General features: G+C 35.7%; 1 non-coding gene and 1 pseudogene across 1 annotated transcript; both read left to right on the plus strand.

Moving 5' to 3' along the window:
- The window catches only part of LOC119625130 (translation machinery-associated protein 7-like), a 60,360-nt pseudogene that overhangs the window by 40,657 nt on the left and 4,149 nt on the right, over positions 1 to 15,554 (plus strand).
- On the plus strand, positions 4,641 to 4,769 carry LOC119625520 (small nucleolar RNA SNORA33). The gene has a single exon (XR_005241713.1). It is a non-coding gene; the product is annotated as a small nucleolar RNA SNORA33 (small nucleolar RNA).

Here is a 15,554-nt window from a genome sequence, read left to right on the forward strand (position 1 = left end):
GAAACATGAAAATAAAGTAAGTGAAAAAGAAAACTAAAGCCCTGATAAGCCCCTCAAAATAGCAGCATATCATGTCATGAAACTTTACAATGAAAGATTTCCCTTGTCATGGAATACAGAGAAGATTCCCTTGAGGAGGAGATTCTTGAGCTGGAATTTGAAGGATAAACACAAGTTTATTGGGTTAGGTGGAAAAGATAGGGAAATGTGCTACATGCAGAGAGAGAACATTTTGTAAAAGGCCTTTGATACAGAATGGGGCCTAACACTTTAAAATGTACTAAAAGGCATCCCACTGTGCCTGGAGTTGGGAGTGGGTTATGGTTATCATGTGAAGAGAGAGGATTTGGGTCAAACTTTTGCTCATCAGTCATTCATCCATTTTCTCATTCATTCAGTGAATGTGTGTGTGTGTGTGTGTGTGTGTGTGTACATTTATAAATTTTCCTTTAAAAATTATCTCTTTTTTAAATTGACAGATAAAGTTATGTTCATTTGTTCTGTACAACATGATGATTTGAAGTACATGCAAATTGTGGAATGGTTAAATCTAGCTAATTAACAACTGCATTACTAGACATAGTTATCCTTTTTGTGGTAAGAATGCTTAACATCCACTCTCTGCATTCTTCAAGATCAATGAATATATATTGAGCACTAATTGGTGTTAGTTACTTTGTAATATTGGGATTGGACCAGTGAATATAACTTAAGGCTTTTTTTTCTGAGCAAAGCAATGTCAGGTAGTGTTAAGTACTATGCAGAGAGTTCAAATAGACTGAAATGATGGATACAGCAGTTTTTCTGGCTGAAATTGCCTTCTAAGGAAAAAAAAGTTTTTCTGAAATGATATATAAATGGGGAAAAAGAGATATTCATGGTGAGCAAAAGGGGAAGAGCATTACATGTAGAGAAACAGTTTGTGCATAAACTTAGGAAAGTAACAAGCTTGCATTGCAAAGAACAGAAAAAAAGACCAACGTGGCTGAATCTTAATGAGCAAGAAAAGTGTGCCTTTCATTTTTCATTCCAATTATTTGTTAACTGTTATAGCCAGTTTCAGAGACCTTAAAGACTTCAATGTCCTTAAGGCTTGCAAATTTGCTTTACTACTACTACTACTACTACTACTACTACTACTACTACTACTACTACCACCACCACCACCACTACTACTACTACTACTACCACCACCACCACCACCACCCTTGCTTTAGAACACCAGGATATGGCTTTATTATAGCCAACTTTTAAAAAGTAAAAGTTACTCTAGAAACACATTTTATTTTCTTTTCTGTTCAATTCTTTTTTTTTTTTTTTTTTTCCAGATACTTTAAGTCCTGAGGATACATGTGCAGAACGTGCAGGTTTGTTACTTAGGTATACACATGTCATGGTGGTTTGCTGCACCCATCAACCTGTCATCTATATTAGGTATTTTTCTTGATTATATTTCTCTCTGAGCCCCCCACCCACCAACAGGCCCTGGTGTGTGACGTTCCCCTCCCTGTGTCCATGTGTTCTCATTGTTCAACTCCCACTTATGAGTGAGAACATGTGGTGTTTGGTTTTCTGTTCCTGTGCTAGTTTGCTGAGAATGATGGTTTCCAGTTTCATCCATGTCCTTGCAAAGGACATGAATGCATCCTTTTTTATGGCTGCATAGTATTCCATGGTGTACATGTGCCACATTTTGTTTACCCAGTCTATCATTGATGGGCATTTGGATTGGTTCTAAGTCTTTGCTACTGTGAATAGTTCTGTGATAAACATACGTGTGTGTGTGTCTTTATAGTAGAATGATTTATAATCCTTTGGGTGTATACCCTGTAAGGGGATTGCTGGATAAAATGGTATTTCTGGTTCTAGATCCTTGAGGAATCACACACTGTCTTCCACAATGGTTGAACTAATTTACACTCCCAAAAACAGTGTAAAAGCATCCCTATTTCTCCACATCTTCTCAGCATCTGTTGTTTCCTGACTTTTTAATGATCGCCATTCTAACTGGCGTGAAATGGTATCTCACTGTGGCTTTGATTTGCATTTCTACAATGACCAATGATGATGAACTTCTTTTCGTATGTTTGTTGGCTGCATAAATGTCTTCTTTTGAGAATTGTCTGATCATATCCTTCACCCACTTTTTGATGTGGTTGTTTGTTTTAGTCTTGTAAATTTGTTTATGTTCTTTGTATATTCTGGGTATTAGCCCTTTGCCAGATGGATAGATGGCAAAAATTTTCTCCCATTCTGTAGGTTGCCTGTTCACTCTGATGATAGTTTCTTTTGCTGTGCAGAAACTCTTTAGTTAAATCAGATCCCATTTGTCTATTTTGGCTTTAGTTGCCATTGCTTTTGGTGTTTTAGTCACAGAGTATTTGCCCATGCCTATGTCCTGATCAGTATCGCTTAGGTTTTCTTCTAGGGTTTTTATGGTTTTACATCTTACATTTAAGTGTTTAATCCATCCTGAGTTACTTTTTGTGTAAGTCAGTGGTACACTTTCAGTTTTCTGCATATGGCTAGCTAGTTTTCCCAACACCATTTATTAATAAGGGAATCCTTTCCCCATTGCTTGTTTTTGTCAGGTTTGTCAAAGATCATATGGTTGTAGATGTGTGGTGTTATTTCTGAGGCCTGTGATCTGTTCTGTTCCATTCCATTTTTCTATATATCTGTTTTTCTACTAGTGCCATGCTGTTTTGGTTACTGTAGCCTTGTGGTGTAGTTTGAAGTCAGGTAGCATGATCCCTCCAGCTTTGTTCTTTTTGCTTAGGATTGTGTTGGCTATATGGGCTCTTTTTTGGTGCCATATGAAATTTAAAGTAGGTTTTTTTCTAATTCTGTGAAGAACGTCAATGGTAGCTTGATGGGGATAGCAATTAATCTATAAATTACTTTGGGAAGTATGGCAATTTTCATGATATTGATTCTTCCTATTTATGGGCGTGGAATGTTTTCCAATTTGTTTGTGTCCTCTCTTATTTCCTTGAGGAGTGGACTGTAGTTATCCTTGAAGAGGTTCTTCACATCCCTTGTAAGTTGTATTCCTAGATATTTTATTCTCTTTGTAGCAATTGTGAATGGGAGTTCACTTGTGATGTGACTCTGTGTTTGTCTCTTATTGGTGTACAGGAATGCTTGTGAGTTTTACACATTGATTTTGTATCCTGAGACTTTGCTGAAGTTGCTTATCAGTTTAAGGAGATATGGGGCTGAGATGATGGGGTTTTAAAATATATGATCATGTAATCTTCAAACAGAGACAATTTGACTTCCTCTCTTCCTATCTGAATACCCTTTATTTCTTTCTCTTGCCTGATTGCTCTGGCCAGGGCTTCCAATAGTATGTTCAATAGGAGTGGTGAGAGAGGGCAACCTTGTTCTGTGTCAGTTTTCAAAAGGAAAGATTCCAGCTTTGGCCAATTCAGAATGATTTTGACTGTGGGTTTATCATAAAAAGCTCTTATTATTTTGAGATATGTTCCATCAATACCTAATTTATTGAGAATTTTTAGCAAGAATTCAGTGTTGAATTTTTTCAAAGGCCTTTTCTGCATCTATTGAGATAATCATGTAGTTTTTGTCATTTGTTCTGTTTATGTGATGGATTCCATTTATTGGTTTGAATATATTGAACCAGTCTTACATCCTGGGGGTGGAGCTGACTTGACTATGGTGGATAAGGTTTTTGATGTGCTGCTGGATTCAGTTTGCCAGTATTTTATTGAGGATTTTTGCATCAGTGTTCATCACGGATGTCAACCTGAACTTTTTTGTGTGTGTGTCTGCCAGGTTTTGGTATCAGGATGATGCTGGCCTCATAAAATGAGTTAGGGAGGAGTCCCCCTTTTTGCTATTGTTTGGCATTTCAAAGTTTAATTGTCCAAAACAGAAATTTGATCATTAGTCTCTTCAAACATTTATCTCCCATCGTTTGCACCTTAGTGAAGTGCACATGACACAGTCGAAGACACATATTTGGGATCATCCTTGGTTCCTCCTGATGTATTAGCATGGCTTATTAAATATCTATCAACCTGAGATCAGTTCTTCTTGTGTTCATCTCAACTATAATCTAAATACTAATCATTTTCTACCTGAACTGATTTAACATCCTTATAATTAATCTTTTTTTGTTGGGGGGCGGCTTGCCCTATAAGATTATTTTATACTCAAAAGATAGGCTGATGTTTTAAAAGTAACATTTGATGATCTACTACTCTATTCTCTGTTTCCACCTTCACTCCTAACATCGGCACACACTCTTCAGTGGCTTAACATCACTCTGAAAATATAACTAAGTTCCTGGCCCTACTCTATAAATCTCCCTGTGATCTAACTCCTCCCTGCTTCTCAAGTCCTGAATCTACAAGGAAAAAAATCTTAAAAATACTGTTATACATTCACCCCTAGAAACACCAGACATTCAGATAACTCAATTCTTCCACATACCCACTAATCTAATCAAGCTCTGAATATATTCCAGTCTATATACTTCTCACATCTCTTCTCAATTCCAGAAAATCTTCTACAATGTCATGTGTAATTTAACGACCATGAGCAGCAAAATATCCTATTTTTTTCAACCTCTTCTCTCAAAGCTTTCCTTAATTCATTGTACTATAGAACAAAACAAGCTAGCCAATGAATCTGCTTACTTAAACATGTTTCTGCAGAAATTTTTATTTTAAAAAGCTGGTAATAGCACAGCCATTTATGAGCCTTAAGTAAAGTTGTTAAGGTCTCTGAAAATGGCTATAACAAATTAAAAACATAATTATAATAAAAATTAGAAGCCTGGCTTCTCCCTGAGGGCAGTGTTTTCCCTGCAGCCCTCTAGGGTAGTATAACATATTGTGGTGATTGTTAGGCTGGGAGGTATAGTAGAAATGCTTTTGTTCCTCTTTACTATTTTAATACAATTCTACAATTTGTCTCCTTAAAATATAACTTTGAATCTCAGTTCCATGGATTTTATCACCTACTACTCTTCATTTGCTATTGTCATCTTCAGATCCCAGGTATTCAACCACATGTTTTCCAAGGCATCTGTTCCCGGCTCCATATCCCTCTCTCCACACTACTTTAGTCTTGATTCTGGTGATTTCAGTATACGTGTACATAATCATGCATAACTCTCAGGCCCTCATCTCTTTAATTTACCTTCCAATGATCTTCCCCTGCATTCTGCCTTACCTACACACTCACAGGATCTTGCCCCAGGACTTGCTATTAACAATAAATGTAACACTGCACAATTATATTGCATGCATTTCACTTTTTGATCATCGTTACTGTCTATCCTTTCAACTCACTTTCTCTATTACTCCACTCCTCCAAACTATGAATTCTACTAATTTTTTTCCCTGTCACTGAGATATTTGATATCTTCTTCCTGCTCCTAAACAAGTCTAAATATTATGCTCAATTATTATAACCTTTTTTTTTTTTTTTTTTTTTAAGCACATGTACTCCCTGGCTTGTCTCTAGCTTTGTTGTAGTGACCTAATAAAATCAAATCCTGTTTAATCCAACTTTATAACTTCTCTGCACTTGAAATTTGTACAACATAAAATGAAAGGAGAAAAATGCCCAACTAATTGATCACTTCATTATAAATTAATAATTATAGACCTAAATTAGGCCTTAGTGTTTCCTGCCAGTTTTGTCACAATTCCCTACATGCATTTACTCTTAAGGTATCTAAGACGACAGTTTCACAGCTTCTTAGCTCTCCTCAAACCTTCAACATTACTCTTTTCATTTTCATTCCCAGATAAATTCTGCTTCATGAAAAATTATTAAAGTACAAGTATACCTCAGAGACATTGCAGGTTCGGTTCTAGGCCATATTCTAATAACGCAAATCACATGACCTTTCTGGTTTCCCAGTGCATATGAAAGTCATGTTTACAGTATATTGCAGTCTATTAAGTGTGTAGAGCATTATGTATTAAAACAACTGACATTCTTTAATGTAAAATAATTTATAGCTAAAAATGCTAACGATCATCTGATCCTTGAGTAAGTTGTTATCTTTTTGCTGGTGGAAGGTCTTGCCTGAATGTTGACGGCTGCTGACTGATCAATGTGGTGGTTGTTGAAGGTTGGTGTGGCTGGGAAATTTTCTTAAAATAAAACAACAATGAGGTTTGCTGCATCTATTTGTTGACTCTTCCTTTCACAAAATATTTCTCTGTAGTGTGTTATATTATTTGATAGCGCTTTATTCACAGTAGAACTTCTTTCAAAATTGGAGTCTAACCTCTCAACCCTGCCACGGCTTTATCAACTAAGATTATATAATATTCTAAGTACTTTGCTGTTGTTTCAACAATGATCACACCGTCTTCACCAGTGGTAGATCCCATTTTGAGAAACTGTTTTCTTTGTTCATCCATAAGAAACAATTTCTTACTCATTCACTTTTATCATGAAGTTGCAGCAATTCAGTCCCAGGTTCCGCTTCTAATTCTAGTTCTCTTGCTATTTCCAACACATCTACCATTACTTTCTTTATTTTAATTGTTAGTTTTTATGGGTACATGGGAGGTGTACATATTTACAGGGTACCTGAAATATTTTCATACAGGCATTCAATATGTAATAATCACATCAGGATAAATGAGGTATCCATCACTTCGAGCATATGTCCTTCCTTTCTGTTACAAGCAATCCAATTATATCCTTTTAGTTGTTTTAAAATGTATAATAGTATATTCTTGACTATAGTCACCCTGTTGTGCTATCAAATACTAGATCTAATTCATTCTATCTAACTATATTTTCGTACCCATTAGCCATCCCTACTTCCCACACCCAACTACCCTTCCCAGTCTCTGGTAACCTAATTCTAAATCCTTTGTTGTCATTTCAATAGTGTTTATACCATCTTTACCAGGGGTAGGTTCCATCTCAATAAACCATTTTCTTTGTTCCTCCATTAGAAACAATTGTGCATATGTACTACATTTTCTTTTTCCATTTATCTGTTGAAGATAACTTAGGTTGATTACAAATCTTGGCTATTGTGAATAGTGTTCAAATAAACATGGGAGTGCAGATGTATCCTCTATACTGATTTATTTTCTTTGGGTACATACCAAGCAGTGAAATTGCTAGATCATATGGTACTTTCATTTTTATATTTTTGAGAAACCTCCATATTGTTCTCCATAGTAGCTGTATTAATGTACATTCCCACCAACAGTGTACAAGTGTTCCCTTTTCTCGATATCCTTGCTAGCATTTGTTATTATCTGTCTTCCGGATGAAAGCCATTTTAACTTGGGTGATATGATATCTCATTATAGCTTTGATTTGCAATTTCTGATGAACAATGCTGTTGAGCACCTTTTCATATACCTGGTTGCCATTTATATGTCTTCTTTTGAGAAATGTCTATTCAGACCTTTGCCCATTTTTTAATCAGATTATTAGATTATTTTCCAATAGAGTTGATTGAGGTTCTTATATATTCTGGTTACTAATCCTTTGTCAGATATATAGTTTGAAAATATTTTCTCCAAGTCTGTGGGTCATCTTTTCATTTTGTTGTATTCTTTCCTGTGCAGAAGCTTTTTAACTTGATGTAATTCCATTTGTTCATGTGTTTTCTTTGGTTGCCTGTGCTTTTGGGGTATCACTCAAGAAATCTTTGCCCAGAACAATGTCCTGGAATTTTTTCCTAATGTTTTCTCTTAGAAGTTTCATAGTTTGAGGTCTTAGACTTAAGTCTTTAATCCACTCTGATTTTATTTTTGTATATGGTTAGAAATAATGGTCTAGTTTTATTCTTCTGCATACAGATACCTAGTTTTCCAAGCACCATTTATTGAAGAGACTGTTCTTTCCCCGATGTATGTTCTTGGCACCTTTATATAAAATGAGTTCACTGTCAATTTCTAGATTGATTTCTGGGTTCTCTATTCTGTTCCATTGGTTTATGTGTCTATCTATGACAGTAGTTTTGATTACTATACAGGTATAGCTCTGTAGTATGATTTGAAGTCAAGTAATGTGATCCTTCCCTCTTTGTTGCTGTTCTTGTTTTCCTCAGGATGGCTTTGGCTATTTGGGGTGTTTTGTGGTTCCATATAAGTTTTAGGATTATTCTCTATCTTTCTGTGAAGAATGTCCGTGGTAGTTTTATAGAGATTGCATTGAATCTGTAGACTGCTTTGGGTAGTATGGGCATTTTAATAATATTGGTTCTTCCAATCCACAAACATGGAATGTATTTCCATTTTTATGTGTGTCCTCTTTAATTACTTTTATCAATGTTTTATGGTTTTCATTGTAGAGATATTTTACTTATTTGGTTTAGTTTATTCATATGTATTTTATTTTATTTATAGCTATTATAAATGGGGTTACATTCTTAATTTAGTTTTCAGATTGTTCACTGTTAGCTTATAGAAATGCTACTAATTTTTGTAAGTTGATTTTTTATCCTATAACTTTACTGAATTTGTTTATCAGATCTAATAGATGTTTTTGGGTTCAGTCTTTAGGTTTTTCCAAATATAAAATTATATCATCTGAAAACAAGGATACTTTGATATCTTCCTTTCCAATTGGGATGCCCTTTATATGTTTATCTTGTTGCTCTAGCTAGGACTTCCAGTACTATGTTGTTGTGGTGAAAGTGGGCATCCTTGTCTTGTTCCGGATCTTAGAGGAAAGGCTTGTGGTTTCTCCTCATTCAGTATAACACTAGCCATGTGTCTATCATATCAGTTTTTCTTGTGTTGAAGTATATTCCTTCTAGACCTGGTAACTGGAGGGTTTTTATCATGAAGGGATGTTGAATTTTATTAAATGATTTCTCAGCATCAATTGAAATAATCATATGATTTTTGTCCATTCTGTTGATATGATGTGTCACGTTGATTTGTATACATTTAATCTTCCTTTCATCCCTTGGATAACTCCCAGTTGGTTAAGAAGAATAATCTTTTTAATGTGTTGTTGAATGTGGTTTGCTAGTATTTTGTTAAGGATTTTTGTATCAATGTTCATCAGGGATATTGGCCTGTAGTTTCTTTTTCTGATGTGTCCTTGACTGATTTTGGTATCAGGGTAATACTGACCTCATAGAACGAGTTTGAGAGTATTCTCTCCTCCTCTATTTTTCAGAATAATTTTAGTGGAATTGGTGTTAGCTCTTCTTTAAATGTTGGTAAAATTCAACAGTGAAGTCAGTGAGTCCCAGGCTTTTATTTGCTGAAGGATTTTTTACTACAGCTTTGACCTTGTTAAATACTTATTATTGGACTGTTCAGGTTTTGGATTTCTTCTTGGTAGGTTGTATGTTTCCAGGAATTCATCCATTTCTTCTAGATTTTCAAATTTATTGGCATATTGTTGCTCATAGCAGCCTCTAGTAATCCTTTGAATTTTTGCAGTGTGAGTTGTACTTCTTCCTTTTTCGTCTGTTTTATTTTTTTATTTGGGTCTTCTCTTTTTTTGTCTTAGTCTGGCTAAAAGTTTGTCAATTTTGTTTATCTTATTGAAAATCAGCTTTTCATTTTGTTTATTTTTATGTTGTTTTCTTTATTTCAGTTACATTTATTTTTTTCTAAGAGCTTTATTATTTCTCTTTTCTTACTAATTTTATTCTACTAATTGCTAGGTTGTTTATTTAAAGTTTTTCTCCTTTTTGGTATAGGCACTTATATCTATAAACTTTCCTCTCGGTGCTGCTTTTGCTGTATCCCATAGGTTTTGATATGCTGTGTTTTTATTATCATTCCTTTTTTAATTTAATTATTCTTCTGTTTCTTTTTTAATTTCTTCTTTGACACAGTGGTCATTCAGGAGCATATCGTTTACTTTCTGTGTGTTTGTATAGTTGCCAAAATTCCACTTGTTACTGATTTGTAATTTTATTCCACTGTGGTCGGAGAAGATACTGAATAAGATTTCAGTTTTTTTGAATTTTTACTCGTTTTACGGCCTAAGATGTGGTCTATCCTTGAGAATGATCCATGTGCTGAGGACAAAAATTTGTGTTTTGCAGCCATTGGATGAAATGTTCTGTAAATATAATTTTAGATACATTTTGTCAATAGTACAGATTAAATTTGAGGTTTCTTTGTTAATTTTCTGCAGAGAAGATTTGCCCAGCACCAAAAGTGGGGTGCTGAAGTCCTCGAGCTATTATTGCATTAGAGTCTATCCCTCTTTAGCTCTAACAATATTTGCTTTATATATCTGCGTACTCTAGTGTTTGGTACATATGTATTTGTAATTGCTATATCACCCTGCTGAATTGACCCCTTTATCATTATATAGTGACTTTCTTTGTCTCTTCTTATAGCTTTTGTCTTGAAGTCTATTTTGTCTGATATAAGTAAAGTTACTCTTGTTTTTTGTTGTTGCTATTGTTTCCACTTGCCTGAAATATCTTTTTCTTCTCCTTTATTTTCAGTTTATGTATGTCTTTGTAGGTACAGTGTATTTTCTGTACGCAATTACTCTCTGACTGGGGCTTATCTAAATATTCCCTCGCTGGATGCCAGCTGAGTTCTGCCCAGTGTTTCTTTCTGCTGTGACAGGGTGGCACCGAGTTCCAGTGCAAGGTCCCACAATTGCTGCGCTTTCCCTCCCCCAAGAACACAGATTTTGTGGGCCATGCAACTGCTGCTAGGGATTGGGAAGGGGTGGTATTAGCAATTCAAGACATTTCTACCTCTTTCAGTTAAAACTAGGTGTTGTGATCATGCACCTAATTTTTGGTTCTTAATAAGCTGGCTTTTTGTGAGGATAGTTGTTAAAATTGGTGTTCTTCCTGGAAGGATGATCAGTGGAGGCTTCTATTCAGCCAACTTTCTATATTTTGCAGTTACTTTCTCTACCAGTGTTTTAACCCCTTAAAATTTCCAATAGGGTGGAATCAACTTCTTTTAATCTCTCGTTAATGTTGCAATTTTGAAAGCCTCCCATGAATCATGAAAGTTCATAATGGCATTTAGAATGGTGAATTCTTTCTAGGAAGTTTTCAATAGACTTTGCCTAAACCCATCAGAAGAATCACTATCTATGGCAGCTATATCCTTACAAAATTTGTTTTTTATTTTTTAAACAAGACTGGAAAATCAAAATTACTCGTATATTCATGATCTGCAGAATAGATGTGTTAGCAGGTATAATAACAACATTCATCTCCTTGTACATCTCCATCAGAGCTCTTGGGTAACCAGAGGTGCTGTCAATGAATAGTAATATTTTGAATGGAATGTTTTTGTCTAGGAAGTAGGTCTGAACAGTGGAGTTAAAATACTCAGTAAACCATAATGTAAATACATATGCTGTGATGCAGATTTTGTTGTTCCATTCCTAGAGCACAGGCAGAGTAGATTTCGCATAATGCTTAAGTGCACTAAGATTTTAAAACTGATAAGTGAGCATTGAGTTCAACTTAAATTTACCAGCTGCATTAAGTCCTAACAAGTGAGTCAGCCTGATCTTTGAAGTTTTGACACACGATGTTGACTTCTCTCTAGCTATAAAAGCACTAGATACCTGGTCAATGTGGTACATGCCTGTATTCCCAGCTACCTGGGAGGTTGAGGTAGTAAGATTACTGCTTGAACCCAGGAGTTGGTGGCCAGTCTAGGCAACACAGCAAGGCCTTGTCTCTTAAAAAACAAACAAACAAACAAAATTCTGTATTATTCCATTCTCACATTGCTATAAATAATTGCCCGAGACTGGGTAATTTATAAAGAAAAGATGTTTAACTGATTCACAGTTCTGCAGAGCTGGGGAGACCACAGGAAACTTATAATATCGGCAGTAGGGGAAACAAACACATCTTTCTTCAAATGGCATCAGGACGGAGAAGTGCTGAGCAAAGGGGAAACAGCCCTTTATAAAACTATCAGATCTCTTGAGAACTCACTGACTATCACAAGAAGAGCATGGGGGAACCACCCTCATGATTCAGTTACCTCCCACCAAGCCCCTTCCCCGACACATGGGAATAGTGGGAACTAAACTGAAGATTAGATTTGGGTAGGGACACAGCCAAAACATATCAAAGTCCTAAATGAAATCTTCTTCCAATAACAGGCTGTTTTGTCTACATTAAATATCTGCTATTTAGTGTAGCCACCTTCGTTAATTTACTTGGCTAGGTCTTCTGGGTAACTTTGTCCACCTTTAAGATCAGCACTTGCTGCTTCATTTTATACTTTTATGTTATAGAGGTGGTTTTTTTCCTTAAACCCCATGAACCAACCTTTCTTAGCTTCAAATGTTTCTTCTGAAGCTTCTTCACCCCTCTTAGCCTTTATAGAATTGAAAAGAGTTAGTGCCTTGCTCTGAATTAAGCTTTCACTTAAGAGAATGTTGTGGCTGGTTTGATCTATCCAGATCACTCAAATTTTCTTCATATCAGCAATAAGATGTTTCACTTTCCTGTCATTCTTGTGTTCACTGAAGTAGTACTTTTAATTTCCTTCCAGAACTCTTCCTTTGGCTGGGTGTGGTGGCTCATGCTTGTAATCGCAGCACTTTGGGAGGCTGAGGCAGGTGTATCATGAGGTCAGGAGATTGAGATCATACTGACTAACATAGTGAAACCCCTAAAATACAAAAAATTAGCTGGGTGTGTTGGCGTGTGCATGTAGTCCCAGCTACTTGGGAGGCTGAGACAGGGAAATTGCTTGAACCCAGGAGGCGGAGGTTGCAGTGAATCAAGATTGTACCACTGTACTCTATCCTGGTGACAGAGCAAGACTCCATCTCAAAATAATAATAATAATAATAGGAGGAAGAAGAAGAAGAGGAAGAAGAAGAGGAAGAAGAAGAGGAAGAAGAAGAGGAAGAAGAAGAAGAAGAAGAAGAAGAAGAAGAAGAAGAAGAAGAAGAAGAAGAAGAAGAAGAAGAAGAAGAAGAATTATTATTAAGAATTATTATTATTCTTCCTTCCTTTGTATTCACAGTTTAGCTGTTTGGTGCAGGAGACCGAGCTTTGAGGCCTAGCTTTTCAGGCTATCTCAGCTTTTCACATGCCTTCCACACCAAGCTTAATCATTTTTAGCTTTTGATTTAAAGTGAGAGATGTGTGACTCTTCTTTTTCACACTTAGAGGCCATTGTGGGTAGACGTATTAACCGGCCTAGTTTTAATATTGTTGTATCTCCGGGAAGAGGGAGGTCCAAGGAGAAGGAGAGAGATGATGTGACAGCTGGTCATTGGAGCAGTTGGAACACATACAACATTGATCAATTAAGTTTGCCATCTTATATGGTAGCAGTTTGTGGTGCCCATAAACAATTACAATAGTAAAATCAAAATCGCTTATCACAGATCACCATAACCAACATATAAACATAAAAGTTTGACATATTTTGATGATTATTCAAATATGAAACAGAGACACAAAGTGAGTACATGCTATTGAAAAAAATGGTGCTGATAGACATCCTGTATACAGGGTTGCCACAAAACTTGAATTTATAAAAAATGCAATATTGGCCAAGTACAATAAATTGAGAAATGCCTATAATTCAAAGAGAACTTCCACAGATTTCCAACCTTGTACCTATTCATCTATCATTACACAGATAACCTGCCTGCCATGCTCATATCTAGAGCCAATTCTTTGACTTGTTTAGTAACAATACTTATACTTTTAACTGTTCTGGTACCACTTCAGCAGTTATTCTTTTTCTTACATCATCTTTTTTACCTTTCTATCAAATCATTGTCATTAAATATAAATATGCTATTCATTTTTTAAAGAGCTGCTGACCTTACTTTTACCACCAAATAACATGTCACCTTATTGTTCTCCTTTGTAATACAACTTCTCTCTCCACAATTTCTTTCCTCTTATTTTATTTTATTTATTTTTTTATTAAACTTTAAGTTCTAGGATACCTGTGCAAAATGTGCAGGTTTGTTACATACGTATACATGTGTCATGTTGGTGTGCTGTACCCATTAACTTGTCATTTACATTAAGTATATCTCCTAATGCTATCCCTTCCCAATCTACCCACCCCATGACAGGCTCCAGTATGTGATGTTCCCCACCCTGTGTCCAAGTGATCTCATTGTTCAATTCCCACCTATGAGTGAGGACATGTGGTGTTTAGTTTTCTGTTCCTGTGACAGTTTGCTCAGAATGATGGTTTCCAGCTTCATCCATGTCCCAACTCAAAACCACAATGAGATACCATATCACACCAGTTAGAATGGCAATCATTAAAAAGTCAGGAAACAACAGGTGCTAGAGAGGATGTGGAGAAGCAAAACACTTTTACACTGTTGGTGGGACTGTAAACTAGTTCAACCATTGTGGAAGATAGTGTGGCGATTCCTCAAGGATCTAAAACCAGAAATACCATTTGACCCAGCCATCCCATTACTGGGTGTATACCCAAAGGATTCTAAATTATGCTGCTATAAAGACACATGTACATGTATGTTTATTGCAGCACTAGTCACAATAGCAAAGACTTGGAAGCAACCCAAATGTCCATCAATAATAGACTGGATTAAGAAAACGTGGCACATATACACCACGGAATACTATGCAGCCATAAAAATGGATGAGTTCTTTTTTCCCATTTTAAACAGAGCCACATCAGTGAGGCTGCCATTCACAATATTTCACCAGTACTGCTTTTACCAATGTCACCAGTGGTTCTGTACATAACTAAAGATGAGGATAAATTTTTAGTTTCAAGCTCACTTGGCATATCAGCCACTTTCTCTCAGCAGATTTAACATAGTTGATCACTTGCTTCTTGTTGATTCACTCCCTCCACTTGCTTCACATACCAAATTCTTGGTTTTCTTCTATCTTCATTTCCATTCTATCTCATTCTTTTTAATGTTTCTTCCTCTCCTCTCTGGCTTTTTCATTGTATAGATTCCCAAAGTTTAGTCCTTGTTCCTCTTATTTTCATTATCTTTACTCCTTTGAATATGCTAACCACTTTCATGGTTTTAAACTCTATCAATATGTTTCTGACTTGCTAGTTTATATTTCTATCTTGTTTCTCCCCTTTGAATTTCAGATGGATCTCCAACCATCTACTTCACATAGCCACTGAGAAATCGAATAGATATTGGCAACTTTAATATGGACTTTAAATTATTTAGACCAAAACCTAATATAAATCTTTGACTGTGTTTTTTCCATATTCTACCTATAATCCATTAGTAAATGTTTGCCTCTATCTTCAAATGTCCAGAATCTGACCATTTCTTATTCATATCCACTGTTATAAGTCTGGTCCTATCTGTAATTGTATTTTAGCTAGATTATAGCAATTATCACCTAACTGGTTTCTATACACACATTCTTATCCCCAACACTCCACCTAACCTTGCAAACACATACACTTTAATTTCAACAAAACAGAAAAAGAGATACCTTATACCAGTCAGTTCATGTCAGTACCAGTCAGTACTTTTACATTGTAAAAGTACTATGTAAAAGATAGTACTTTTACAATGGCCTACAAGGCCCTGAATGTTCTGTGCTTTTATAAAAATCCAAACAATCTGGCCATGAAGTCTTTTGTACT

The sequence above is a fragment of the Chlorocebus sabaeus genome, chromosome 13, assembly GCF_047675955.1.
Source record: "Chlorocebus sabaeus isolate Y175 chromosome 13, mChlSab1.0.hap1, whole genome shotgun sequence".
In the NCBI taxonomy this organism is placed as follows: Eukaryota; Metazoa; Chordata; class Mammalia; order Primates; family Cercopithecidae; genus Chlorocebus; species Chlorocebus sabaeus.